Source organism: Sinohyriopsis cumingii, chromosome 19 (genome assembly GCF_028554795.1).
Source record: "Sinohyriopsis cumingii isolate HCF-2022 chromosome 19, ASM2855479v2, whole genome shotgun sequence".
Lineage (NCBI taxonomy): Eukaryota > Metazoa > Mollusca > Bivalvia > Unionida > Unionidae > Sinohyriopsis > Sinohyriopsis cumingii.
Window position 1 is genome coordinate 8,779,280 of NC_142979.1, and position 11,941 is coordinate 8,791,220.

An 11,941-nucleotide genomic window follows, 5' to 3' on the forward strand; every position below is an offset into this window, starting at 1 on the left:
TCTACGTTACCATTTACATGTCTACGTTACCATTTACATATCTACGTTACCATTCACATATCTACACATGTCTACGTTAACCTTTACATGTCTACATTACGTTTTAAATATCTAAGTTACCATTTGCATGTCTAAGGTTAGATCATGATCTAGTATTTTCTCAAAATTCAACAAAAATGAAATTATTGCACGAGAATCACTCAAGTGAAACAACATTTTGATGCACTCGTGTGCTAGATATAGATATCTGCACATGCATAGATTTGTGGCCGCCTATCTAATTTTGGTGGTTTTACGATTTCGTTTACGTTAAAGACAACCTGCCACCTGGGCCTTTTGATTACTTTCTGCAAGTTGTGAAAATTTTGTGTGCAACTTCGAACCTTTTAGCTCACTTTGACGAATGTAAATTGTATTACAGTAAAATTAACTTTACATATGGTACCTCTATACTATGTACAAAGCATAAGCTAATACAGGTTAATAAGGAATGTCATTACAATGAAATTTGTTAATTAGCAAGTTTAAGATTCAAAGTCGGAGCGAAATAAAGCCTGTTTTCCTGACGGAGCAGATTAGCTGTAAAAGCAATACGAATTTCTGCACCGGGAAATTCAACATTATTTGCTATATCTACTTTTTTTGGGGTGTACACAACTGGTGTATCGATCTTGGTACTATCATTTACCTAGTACAAGCTCTAGATTTGTGTGCATCTTGAAACCTGAAACTCATGACTTGTTCTCGGCATAAATCGCTAGGAGTTGTAACCACAACAACAGCAACAACAACAGCAACAGCAATAAAAACAAAGATAAGCAGCATAGACCTAAAGCATTTTCACATTGAACTTGTATATTTCAAAATTTTAAAATAAATATTTTTCATGCGGATAAAAGTAAATGGATTTACCTGGTAATCCAAGCACCATTCCTTGCTTCGGAATGGAATGAAAATACTTGTGGTAGTTTAAGGACAACGTGTATGAGAACATTTCCAGATGGTTAGTGTGCGGGCTGGCTGGATTCAGTCTGGCGATAAGAAAGTCTATTACTACGCGAATTCATTTCACTATGTTCTGTAAGCTGTGTTTTATCTCGTGCATTTTTATGATTCGGCCAAGGGGAGGATGATATAGCATGCATTTATTTACAGAACCAGAGATTGCTGAAAACACAAGAACAACCATAATTTCGTTGCATACTTAAAACTTATTTTCATTGTGCAGTAGAAAAACCATTCCAACATTAATATATTTTACTATGCAGCTAGTTCAGCCTAGCAATAAATCATTATCAGCTGTTCTATAACGACGACGTCGAACGGTGCACGTGGCAAAGAAAAGTTGAATACAAAAATACCATGGTAAATGCCAAAAGAGGATTAATTAAAACTGAGTCCTAGCGGACTCATTTTATTATACAGTACAACTTGTATTGAGTTGATCATGCTCGGGAATCATACATTATAATTAAGTTTTATCGTTGCTTTTTCAGTGGTATAAGAAGAAAATTACAGCTGTATTGATGGCTTCGTGCATTTTGCACACTTATGCAATTTGTTTTGATTTCTGCTAAAATCGGTCGCTTAAGTAAAGAAGTGTGCTTCAAGTTGATGAATATATAGGTAACATCATAGTGCTTCAAGCTGATGAACGTATATGCAACATCATAGTGCTTCATGTTGATGAATGTATAGGCAACATCATAGTGCTTCATGTTGATGAACGTATAGGCAACATCATAGTGCTTCATGTTGATGAATGTATATGTAACATTATAGTGCTTCAAGTTGATGAACGTATAGGCAACATCATAGTGCTTCAAGTTGATGAACGTATAGGCAACATCATAGTGCTTCAAGTTGATGAACGTATAGGCAACATCATAGTGCTTCAAGTTGATGAACGTATATGCAACATCATAGTGCTTCAAGTTGATGAACGTATAGGCAACATCATAGTGCTTCAAGTTGATGAACATATAGGTAACATCATAGTACTTCAAGTTGATGAACGTATAGGCAACATCATAGTGCTTCAAGTTGATGAACGTATAGGCAACATCATAGTGCTTCAAGTTGATGAACGTATAGGCAACATCATAGTGCTTCAAGTTGATGAATATACAGGTAACATCATAGTGCTTCAAGTTGATGAACGTATAGGTAACATCATAGTGCTTCAAGTTGATGAACGTATAGGCAACATCATAGTGCTTCAAGTTGATGAACGTATATGTAACATCATAGTGCTTCAAGTTGATGAACGTATAGGTAACATCATAGTGCTTCAAGGTGATGAACGTATAGGCAACATCATAGTGCTTCAAGTTGATGAATGTATAGGTAACATCATAGTGCTTCAAGTTGATGAACGTATAGGCAACATCATAGTGCTTCATGCTGATGAACGTATAGGCAACATCATAGTGCTTCAAGTTGATGAACGTATAGGCAACATCATAGTGCTTCAAGTTGATGAATATACAGGTAACATCATAGTGTTTCAAGTTGATGAACGTATAGGCAATATCATAGTGCGTAAGTTGATGAATGTATAGGCAACATCATAGTGCTTCAAGTTGATGAATGTATAAGTAACATCATAGTGCGTAAGTTGATGAATGTATAGGTAACATCATAGTGCTTCAAGTTGATGAACGTATAGGTAACATCATAGTGCTTCAAGTTGATGAACTTATAGGCAACATCATAGTGCTTCAAGTTGATGAACGTATATGCAACATCATAGTGCTTCAAGCTGATGAACGTATATGTAACATCATAGTGCTTTAAGTTGATGAACGTATAGGCAACATCATAGTGCTTCAAGTTGATGAACGTATAGGCAACATCATAGTACTTCAAGTTGATGAATATACAGGTAACATCATAGTGCTTCAAGTTGATGAACGTATAGGTAACATCATAGTGCTTCAAGTTGATGAACGTATAGGCAACATCATAGTGCTTCAAGTTGATGAACGTATAGGTAACATCATAGTGCTTCAAGTTGATGAACGTATAGGCAACATCATAGTGCTTCATGTTGATGAACGTATAGGCAACATCATAGTGCTTCAAGTTGATGAACGTATAGGCAACATCATAGTGCTTCAAGTTGATGAATATACAGGTAACATCATAGTGCTTCAAGTTGATGAACGTATAGGCAATATCATAGTGCGTAAGTTGATGAATGTATAGGCAACATCATAGTGCTTCAAGTTGATGAATGTATAAGTAACATCATAGTGCTTTAAGTTGATGAACGTATAGGCAACATCATAGTGCTTCAAGTTGATGAACCTATAGGCAACATCATAGTGCTTCAAGTTGATGAATATACAGGTAACATCATAGTGCTTCAAGTTGATGAACGTATAGGTAACATCATAGTGCTTCAAGTTGATGAACGTATAGGCAACATCATAGTGCTTCAAGTTGATGAACGTATATGTAACATCATAGTGCTTCAAGTTGATGAACGTATAGGTAACATCATAGTGCTTCAAGTTGATGAACGTATAGGCAACATCATAGTGCTTCATGTTGATGAACGTATAGGCAATATCATAGTGCGTAAGTTGATGAATGTATAGGTAACATCATAGTGCTTCAAGTTGATGAACGTATAGGTAACATCATAGTGCTTCAAGTTGATGAACGTATAGGCAACATCATAGTGCTTCATGTTGATGAACGTATAGGCAACATCATAGTGCTTCAAGTTGATGAACGTATAGGCAACATCATAGTGCTTCATGTTGATGAACGTATAGGCAACATCATAGTGCTTCAAGTTGATGAATATACAGGTAACATCATAGTGCTTCAAGTTGATGAACGTATAGGCAATATCATAGTGCGTAAGTTGATGAATGTATAGGCAACATCATAGTGCTTCAAGTTGATGAATGTATAAGTAACATCATAGTGCGTAAGTTGATGAATGTATAGGTAACATCATAGTGCTTTAAGTTGATGAACGTATAGGCAACATCATAGTGCTTCAAGTTGATGAACCTATAGGCAACATCATAGTGCTTCAAGTTGATGAATATACAGGTAACATCATAGTGCTTCAAGTTGATGAACGTATAGGTAACATCATAGTGCTTCAAGTTGATGAACGTATAGGCAACATCATAGTGCTTCAAGTTGATGAACGTATATGTAACATCATAGTGCTTCAAGTTGATGAACGTATAGGTAACTTCATAGTGCTTCAAGTTGATGAACGTATAGGCAACATCATAGTGCTTCATGTTGATGAACGTATAGGCAACATCATAGTGCTTCAAGTTGATGAACGTATAGGCAACATCATAGTGCTTCAAGTTGATGAATATACAGGTAACATCATAGTGCTTCAAGTTGATGAACGTATAGGCAATATCATAGTGCTTCAAGTTGATGAACGTATAGGCAACATCATAGTGCTTCATGTTGATGAACGTATAGGCAACATCATAGTGCTTCAAGTTGATGAACGTACAGGTAACATCATAGTGCTTCAAGTTGATGAACGTATAGGCAATATCATAGTGCGTAAGTTGATGAATGTATAGGCAACATCATAGTGCTTCAAGTTGATGAATGTATAAGTAACATCATAGTGCGTAAGTTGATGAATGTATAGGCAACATCATAGTGCTTCAAGTTGATGAATGTATAGGTAACATCATAGTGCTTCAAGTTGATGAATGTATAGGTAATATCATAGTGCTTCAAGTTGATGAATGTATAGGTAACTTCAGAAGCCTGGCCTCTGTTCGATCCTCCGCTAACTCCAATAATGTCCAATCTATCTTTTTGTAAAATAGCGAACACGTCTCTTCCACTGGCCATATTTCTTGTGACCCAGTACTTATTCCAACTGCCCACAACTACAATAATCTTACTAGATACACCGCCTTAGTACATTACAAAATGGGGCTTGACTAAGAAGACTTCATAGGGATACACACACTTAAGTTCAATCACGGTCGGATGAGAGCATACATGTTTCAATTAAGTAATTCGTTCAATGATATCATTACTCATACACTGCTTGTATTTTTTTTGTAGGGACTTTTATTCTACTGGAAATATGGGATAAAGAAGAGGTGCCAAAATAGTGGAGGCAGGGCTTCATTATAATGATTTCCAAGAAATGAGACATAAGCGACTACCAGAACTGGAGATATATTAAAATTCTATCCCTACCGAGGAAGATTCTCACAAGGCTGATTTTGGAGAGGACCAGGTTTGCAGTAGATTCCTGAATCAGAGAGGAATAAGCTGGATTCCTGACCAGGGGGACGGGGGTGGGATTAGTTTACAGCTAGATACTAACACGTCGCGTTATCATCAAATAGAGAGGCCCCGAGTGGCCGAGTGGTCTAAAGCGCTCTCCGTTACGGATCACTGGCATCTCACCTCTGTCTACGTGCGTTCGACTCTCGGATTCAGCCAATGTGGGTATGTGAGAAAGCTTACCAGTAGCTTCTCGTGGGTCGGTGGTTCTTTCCTGGGTTTTCCCGGGTTCTTCCTCCACCATTAATACTGGCCGCCATGTATAGTCTATCGTGTGCTGAAAAATGGCGTTAAACCCTACAACAACAACAACAACATCATCATCAAACAGTAGAATAGCGGTCATCCATGTATGTAAATTTGTAGACTTCTGGAAAGCATTTAACAGAGTGGATAGAGGAAATATTTGGAATATCCTACAGTACTGCGCATCCCAGAATAGATTGTCAGGATTATCAAGCGCCTCTACAAAGATACAACCAGCCATATCGTGTACACACAATTCACTTTTTATATTTGGCTGTTGACACTGGTGTCAAGCAAGGCTGCCTGTTGTGACTGATGATCTTCTCACTAGTGATAGATTGGATAATGAAGATGGCAATGGACCCACTACCAAAAAGACAGTGGACTTTGACTAAAAAAAAAAACTGGAAGATCTGGACTTTGGAGATGATTTTGACTAACGTCACACATACTCCAGCAAACATCGTATCCCGAACTACCGGTCTGAAGATCAATGCAGACTATGTCAGCGAGTCTGTACAAACCAGGAAGCACCTATTCTTCTAGAGTGACAGGCGATCGAGGATGTTATGTTCACATGCCTTGGCAGCAGTGTGAGCAATTCAGGAGGAAAAGATGAAGACCCCATGGCCAGGATTTACAAGGCACATTATGCCTTTAGCACTCTATAAAAGTCTTGAGGAATGATTACATCCACCTGAGAACAAAGCGTGGAGTGTACAACTTCAACGTCACATCAGAGCTGCTCTATGGGGCAGATACCTGAGGACACACACATAACTTGGAACATAAGGAGCCGATCTTCGTCAATATACTCATCTTCCACAAATCATGAGCGTTAGATCGCCAGACCGAATCCCTATACAAAGGTTATGGTCGAGTACACAACAGAAAATCCATGTTCGACACCTTGAAGTGTAAGTGGAGATGGATTGGACATACCCTGCGGATAAACTAGTAGAGTATCGCTCACCATGTCTTGGACTGAAATCCTCAAAGCAAAAGCACAAGTATACGACCAGCTATGACACTGAACTTTAAAACCATCTGGATGTCTTAAAGGGAGCTGAAGACCATAAAAAATGGAAAGCTGCAGTGAAGGGCATGTGTTCCAGAGGCAACGAAGATATATTATTATTTTCACTATTATTATTATTATTATTATTATTATTATTATTATTATTATTATTATTATTATCATAATTATTATTATTATTATCATTATTATTATTATTATTAAAGAAGCAATTAATTATCTGGGATATTATATAAGGATACACACCATTTTACTCAGAAAATAGATGTCACTATTGCTTTTCGTAGGTTAATACCAACATTTTCAGTGCCTTTATGTTAGTTAGGGCTTCTAAAAGTCACACACAACCTACCTACATTTGTAAAGACGATGGAAATTCAAAATTATTTTAGATAAACTAAATGTATGAAAGAAATGATGATTGATGGTGTCAACATTGTACATTTTTCATACCGTATTACACTGCAAATGTTATTGACGTAACGAATGCGATAACAAGTTAACATTCTGAATCATTATTTAGGGGTTTTTTTGGTGGTAAATACCACAAAATCCCATTAAAAATATCAATATAAAACGATGGAGGATATTAGGAAGACTACAATTTGGCACTCTACAAATCTTCCATCACAAAAGTAAGTGTACACTTAAATGCTCACGGTATAGAAATACTACAATCTGTATATGAGAGAGAGAGAGAGAGAGAGAGAGAGAGAGAGAGAGAGAGAGAGAGAACTGTTGAAAATTTCCTTCACGATAAAGAAGAGTGTTTGGTAATATATAGTTTTAATCTATTACGACATGACAAATCATTTTTCGGTTGAAGACAGCTGAGACATAGTTAGAAAGTCTAATTCAATAATAATAATAATAATAATAATAACAATAAAAACATTAAAAACAACGAATCAAAAGGGTTCGACCTAACGCGGTGAACGCCACCAGAAAAGTGGCACCTGGTTCAAATAACATTTAAGCTGGAGAGATCTAAAATCGTCTTTTTTAAAATTATATATCAGTCACGTTTTAAAGCTGGGGGGTGTACAAGACCGATGATTCTGTTCCCAAACGATTGTTATTATAACGTTTTATTATAACGACCATTGGAAAATAAAAATGGTTATGGGGATTGCAACGACTATTAGAAAGTAAAAATCGTTATGGGGGACAGATTTATAGGTCTAGAGTTGTTACGTGAAAGGCACGAGAACGTGCTAAATACTAACCCCCACTGCGCGGTGTCTGGTACGGCTGATACAGCCAGGAAAATTAGGCTAATTATACTGAATGTAGGTCAAGTGGAATGGAAAGGATGTGAAGTTGACTGGAGAGAAATAATAAACGCTAATAAATTGAATATGTGCTTAAAGAAATAAAGAATCAATTAAACCACAGTCAGGGCTAATTATAACAAGTAGCTTAGGCCTAATGCTTTCTATTTGTGTGACCTTTGTTTCTGGAAATTTGTTTTAAGTGCGGCACTCCTTCTCCAGGAAGAAGACATTTTTATGTTGAATTTAATCCTATTTGTATTGTACTTTACGACTTTGTCATCTGGAAAAAATTTGTAACAGGACAATTGGTGCCTATCATGTCACGTGACCCTTAGATATAACATTTGTTTTTGTTGATGTTGATAAAATATTACTCTTATCACTGGATTCCAAACAGCATAGATTCTCATTTGGACACATCTACACGGTCTACTCTACTCCTACCATTCAGGCGGTTCTTTCTCTCTCTCTCTCTCTCTCTCTCTCTCTCTCTCTCTCTCTCTCTCTCACACACACACACACACACGTATGTATGTATGTATATGTAGGTACGTACGTATGTATGTGTGTATGTATGTATGTATGTATGTATGTATGTATGTATGTATGTAACAGGTAGGTAGGTGTGTGTATGTGTGTATGTGTGTATGTATGTATGTATGTATGTATGTATGTATGTATGTGTCGATATTAGTTACGACTCTGTCTTACACAAAATTACAGAAATGAGCGCAAAACAAGAAATTTTTTGAAATTCGACAAATAATTTATTTACCTAGAATGCAAAGTGAAAATTTTAAAATAAGCTTACATTATTGTGAATTAAATACCATTTACTCATTAAAGTTCTACTAAAAGTCCAAATATGTGAAGTTCCAATTAAATTCCAGTTGTATCCTAATATATTCCAATATTGAATGTGTTCATATGCCCGTAGTCTCGAATAGGCAAATAGTGCCAGTAACCTAGAACGTGGCGATGGACTTTTTTGATGTATCACAATAATATAATTACAAAAATGTTGTTGTCTGAATTCACCGTAACTCCAGATTAATGTTCCAGTCCAAGAATATTACTGAGGAGCACTTTGTATTTCCAGTGAATAATAATTTGAATAAGTAATTCCATCCAAATAAAATCTGAACACAATAATAAGACTGATTCTGCTTCACGATGTTAAGGCAAGAATTAGCCATTTTTAGATAAACAAGATTGTATACCCCTCTTCCTGAACTAGGTCGCAATTACCATGTTCTGGAAATACTCTGTCACTTAATGGAAGCTTCCATTCTAAAAGAATCTAGGGTTAGATTCAAGACTATCTTTTAACTCAAATTCTGGTAAAATGTTTACATTAATATTGACCTGAATATTTAATCCACACTGTTACAATGTATGTATCAATGTATAAATTACTAGTTGATCACACTGTTACAATGTATGTATCAATGTATAAATTACTAATTAATCACACTGGTACAATGTATGTATCAGTGTATAAATTACTAATTGATCACACTGGTACAATGTATGTATCAGTGTATAAATTACTAATTGATCACACTGTTACAATGTATGTATCAGTGTATAAATTACTAGTTGATCACACTGTTACAATGTATGTATCAGTGTATAAACTACGAAAGTCACATGCACACATGCAGTGTTAAACATGATGCAATAGTTGGGCGACAAGTTCACTGAGTTGCCAGTCCTACTTCGTCCAGCTGCTGAGTGGGAACGTGGGTTTGATCGATGGATCATTTTAACTGTGATATTTATAATGACTGAATTCAGTGGCAGAATGACCTCCAGATGTGCACGTGGTCATTATAAGAGTACATCAAAAGAACAATTTTAGCCTTCATTATTGTGTTTCTAATTAGCGCCCCCAATTTGGAATATGTGTTAGCAGCAGATAGACTGAGTCCACCAACTATTTCGTCAAACAGAACCTTCTATCGAAAACACTCTTGATAGAAGTATTGTCTTCACAAAATAAACCCTTCTGGTCAGAAAACACTGATAAAAAGGCTTTCTCCGCTGACCAGAAGGGTTATCTGATGAAAAATATCTACCTATATAACTACTTCTCGATACAAGGGTCTACTAGACGAAACATTCGGTGTTGTTTCAGTCTCTCTGCTGCTCAAAATGCAAAGTATTTCTAAAAATCCTAGGATTTCTAACTAAAAATTGTATCTAACCCAACTCGATACCGTGTCCGAGAATCATGTAAATTTATCGTTACAAATCCGAGTGGGTTTGCCTGAGCACGACTAAAGAAATTTCTGAATTTATTTATGTCCATGTCACCGCTGCACCAGGTCTGATGAATATTTCGTAACGTGTGTGCGTCAACGCCGTTAAATACCGCGAGAATGTTATAGTTATCTCTGATCACTTTCGGGATTTGTGTATATCGTTGAGTTACATAAATCACATCGGTGTTTTTGTGTCGTCCACGTGAGAATATCCTGGCAGGGTTTGATTGTTTGTCCAACATGATATCGTCATACACAACTAAATTATTAATTCTCCCATCAATATCATCGATACTCGGTGCTTCATCAATATCAGTTATAAGATCAACAACATCTTCTTCACTTATCGATTTTGCACTTTCGTTAAAATCTTTTAACACGCTGTAGCATCGCTGATCGTCCACAGATGGGGCTATCAAATATAATTTATCCCACTTCATCCACTTCATTATTAAATTAAGTAACAACTGCGTCTTACCCGACCCAGATGGGCCTATAATTATCATTCGAATTGAATTTGGTAGCACTGAGTTATGTTTGATTGGCTCTCGTCGTTTTGTAGCAGAAAAGTCAGTAATCTCCATTAGATATATCATAAAAATAATATGGATTTATATTGTGTGAAATGCCGAGCACGTACCCCAACTGCGGATATGACAACAATTACAACAAAAAATAATGGACAAGCGCTTACAGGCAAGTGTGAACGATGTGGCACAAAAAAGTTTAAATTTATTAAAAAAAAGGAGGTGATATTGCAGCCAAGTTAGCCAAGTTACCAGGGACTCCGTGGGCTAAATACCCAGGAGAAAAACATCTTCCTGGATATAATTACTGTGGTCCTGGAACCCGACTTGATATCAGACTTGATGCTCAGGATCAGCCAAATCCAGGTGAGTATCCGATAAACGCTATTGATAAGGCGTGTCATGCTCATGATGTAGCTTACCGAAGCAAGGATTTACAACAGCGCCATCTCGCGGACGTGAAATTAATTCATGCGTTAAATGCCATCACTGATAAATCTTTCAAAGAAAAGTTAGCATCCTGGTTAATAAAATCCGCAATGAAAGGTAAATTAGCGCTAGGTACTGGTATATAATGGAGTCGATTTATTATTCCCCAAGAGGATATTGGAGAGGTAGCGCAGCAATTAGTAAACTCGCTGAAGCAGCAAAAGTTACAAAAGTTGCTGATAAAAATTGGTTATCCCGACAGGCAATATGGCAAATTTATCTACCGCGTCCTAAACAAATTCACTTTGCACATTTCGATGTTAGTGTACCAAATGAGGTTCATCAGGCTGATATATTATTTCTACCACATGATACTATCCGAAGACGTACATATAGGTACGCGTTAACTGTAGTTGATGTTGCAAGTAGATACAAAGATGCTGAACCGTTAACGACTAAAACAGCATCTGAGGTTGCTTCTGCGTTTAAACGAATTTATCAACGTGGTCTACGTTGGCCAAATTTATTACAAGTTGATCCTGGCAAAGAATTTCAGGGTGCAGTATCATCACTGATGAAACAACATAACGTCACCATCAGACGAGGACATACTGAAATTCATCGCGATCAGGCAATTGTTGAGCGATTCCATCGAACACTTGCTGAGCGGTTATTTGGATATCAATACGCGAAGGAATTTATTCAGGATACGAGATCGCGCGAATGGGTTGCAAGATTACCAAGCGTGATAGCTGCGCTAAATAATGAGATTACACGAACAACCAACATGAAACCTGCCATCGCAATCGCAAAAAAAACATACCCGTACGACGTGATTCTTCAGCACAACCAATACTGGGTAAGGTT

The 11,941-nt window shown here is 36.8% G+C and overlaps 1 protein-coding gene across 1 annotated transcript in view; it reads right to left on the bottom strand.

The window, feature by feature from the left end:
* Positions 1–1,069, bottom strand: part of LOC149775116 (beta-1,3-galactosyl-O-glycosyl-glycoprotein beta-1,6-N-acetylglucosaminyltransferase-like) — a 60,616-nt gene extending 59,547 nt beyond the window's left edge. Inside the window, exon 1 of the mRNA XM_089944513.1 lies at positions 913–1,069. The gene's annotated coding sequence lies outside the window, so the exon portion shown is untranslated. The remainder of the gene's footprint in view (positions 1–912) is intronic.
* Positions 1,070–11,941: the final 10,872 nt, after the last annotated feature.